Here is a 3,465-nt window from a genome sequence, read left to right on the forward strand (position 1 = left end):
ATAATTGTGAATTTTATATTACAACAAGGTGTACACTTACATTTGACACCGACTGTAAATGATAAAGGAAAAGTAGAATAAAGTTTAGATTTCATAGCACCACGACTGAGGGCTGCAACAATTATTCATATGCATGTAATTTAAAGATACTAAAAAATACTACTACTACTTGATAAATACTACAAAGCAGCTATGCAAATATGTACATATGTCAAAATTTTGAAACATGTATTGGTATGTATGTACAATTCTATGTTGACTAAAAATAAAATCTTGAGACATTCAAGTTTCTTGACACCTTACCTTAACCTCAATACAACAATTCTAGTAAATTCATTACAAATGTAAACAAAAGCCATACAAAGTTAACATTTTGGCAGCAAACCTACCAAATGCAAGCCCATAAAAATACTAAATAGTAAACAAAAGCGTACAAATGCAAACGAAATGTGCAGCAAAAAAGCAACCAAAGCTATGTGTTACAATTCCAAGAACTTCGAAAATCCCCGAACTCAACATTTAACAAACAAGTTAGGCAACCAATGAAAATGCAAAAAAAACACAATAAAATTTAATAAAAAGAAAACTTAATTTAACCGCATTTTCAGTTATGACACAGCAAGAAGTCAACACAAAGAGCGGCTGCAATGCTCTTAAATACAATCATAAGAGAGTCGCTGTGTCGAATAGCATAAAATGTGCCAAACCGGCAAACACCGGTTCAAACCAGAATCGCAATGAAATAAAGAAAATCAAAAAAAAAAATAAATAAATAAATAAATACTAAACCGTACACTGTTAAGGCGCAAACACGTTAAGAAAATAGAAACAAAACAAAAACCGAAAAAACGAAAGCTGCTTTTAAAAGCCAATAGCTACAAGAACAACAACATCCAAATGCACTAACAACGACGACAACAAAAACTACAACAGCAACAATGTTAATCGCCAGCAACAAGTGAAGCACGCTTGCCGCTCGTGCTGATCTGTCCGTAATCCAGCGGATCAGCTCAGCGGGTACCCGCACACAAACCAATGCAATGCAAGCACACACCCACTAAACTGCATGGAAAAATAACCGTGTATGTACATAATATATGTGTTGCGGATATGTACTCGTATGTATGTATGTATGTAGGTGAATAACCACAGTTAAAAAGAATTTGTATATAAGCCAAATGCATTTTTAACAGCTGTTCAAACTACATACATATATTGTATACAAATGTTTATACATATGTATACTTATACAATAAAATGTAAACAAATCAACACACCAACAGAAGATATAAATATATGTATCTAGGGCTTTATAAATGTCGCAAAACGGACGAGAAAATCATTTGCGGTGCGCCAAAAGGGGATCAAATACGCGCTTAAAAAGTAGTTTAACTTATGGATTAAGCTGAATTTGATTTTTCAAACATGTGGCAATCCCACTAAATATAGCATATAATTAAATAATTTTCAAACCCCTTCGATTTATACCCATATTTTATTAATTAATTTAAGTTACTAAATAATGTGAATTCAACTTTTTAAACAGGTGGCAGCAATACCTGTAAAATATTCGTAGTGTTCAAACTAAAGATTTCTTAACAGTCTTTCGTTTGACATCCATATTTTGATATGTCACATAACATGTATAAGTTAACCAAGTACAACATTTCAAGCAGTTGCCAAACCTCTTCAAAATATTTTCAAACTACTACCTTTTAAAACCGCATTTGATTGATACCCGATTTGTAACAATTAATTAATTTTTTTTTTTTAATAATTTGAATATAATTTTTTAAAGGGTGGCAACTCTTTTCAATAAAGTAAATCCTTATTGCACATCTGCAGTCCAACAGTTAATGGATGAAATTCATTCAATTTATTTGCTTATTAATTTTTCATTTGTTTTCATTATTTTATCATACATTTTAGTATAAAAATTTTCTTCTTCTCGGCAACACTGAAGTTTACGCGGTCGTTTGCGCATCAAATTTACCTCGTAATTTTACGAGGGGCTCGTAAATAGAGTTCAATACAAATTTCGACAGTTCTTTTACGAGGCTCGTAAATTTATGAGCTTTACGAGGTTTACGAGGCCATTACGAGTTTAAGGGAAGACCCCTAGTATGTAGTGCAATCTATAGGCTAATAAGAACCGGATGAAGGATTTATGAATATTATAAAAATAAACCAAAAAGCCCTTCGCAAAATTAATAAACCTAAAAGGTCAATATTTTAGCTTTTTACACATGTTGTTACACGTTATTCGACTTAAAGGGTTTGATGAACAAGAATTAATAGCGGAGCCCGCGAGTTAGGAAATCTTAGGTATACGTACCGACTAACCAATGTCTATTGCGTTCTCACTCAGTAATTATACTGTACGACATCTTTTTTTTCTCAGGATGGCGATTTTATTCTTCGATTCTTTTTCAATTTTAAGTGGGTGGTCGCAGAGCGGAATTTAACACAATTCAAATTGATTTAAATGTAAATATTTACACCTCCGAAAGGCCTTTATGGGGGTTTTGAGGTCCAAGGAATCTTAATTTGTAATTTACTTGTACCAAAAACGGCAAAGTAAATTGCAGATTCAGATCGCTCGGACCCTAATAAGTCGTGGAGTATGCCTACCGGAGAAATCAAGTTAAAGAAAGTACACTACCACAAAAGTAGAGTGGAAATTGTGCATTGGTGGAGAAAAATACTTTCTTTGGAACAAGAGTGTCATAACGGTTTTTATAGAGAATTAATTGATCTACACATCTGTCTAAATTTTTTTTTTTAATAAACCTATCGTTTGGCTGCAAAATGCAAGAAAGCAAATTATGTGACCTTTGACTTTGAATACATTTTTTTTTAGATATGGGATTTTCACCTCTATGCTAATTATTGTAAGCTTGCCCCTATTAATTGAGCTAACATGACTGGGATCAAAATTTCAACAATAATAATTATGACCATATATGTATGTACATATGTATCAAGCAACTGTTTGACAATTTTGAAAATTTTAAATTGGCAAACAATTCAAATTATAAACCACTTCCTGGTGCTAAAGTTGTACGCCATAAGTCTGAACAAACAACAACATAGGGACAAATTGTATGCATGTACGTACATACATACAAATGTACATATGTACATAAGTGCTACACAACTGCTTTTCACTAATTAAAGCCGCTACTTAATGCAGACAACAAACAGCATCTTAAAGTAAACTTACCAAGCAAGCAAATACTTGCTAAGCGACTACCGTGAACCAATGACGTCATCAACCAGAAATCGTGTCATGAAATTAACAAAGGTAAAGAATTTACCAATTTTCGCTTAAGATTCGCGCGTGCGTGTTAATTTTAGCAACTTAAGTGCGTACAATCCAGGTGTATGAATTTTTCGATTTTTTGCCATGTGCGCCAAATTAAAATAAACAGAATAAGTGCTTCGTAAATAAATATAAACTACATA

Source organism: Rhagoletis pomonella, unplaced genomic scaffold (genome assembly GCF_013731165.1).
Source record: "Rhagoletis pomonella isolate Grant_MI unplaced genomic scaffold, Rhpom_1.0 Rhpom_scaffold_00002, whole genome shotgun sequence".
In the NCBI taxonomy this organism is placed as follows: domain Eukaryota; kingdom Metazoa; phylum Arthropoda; class Insecta; order Diptera; family Tephritidae; genus Rhagoletis; species Rhagoletis pomonella.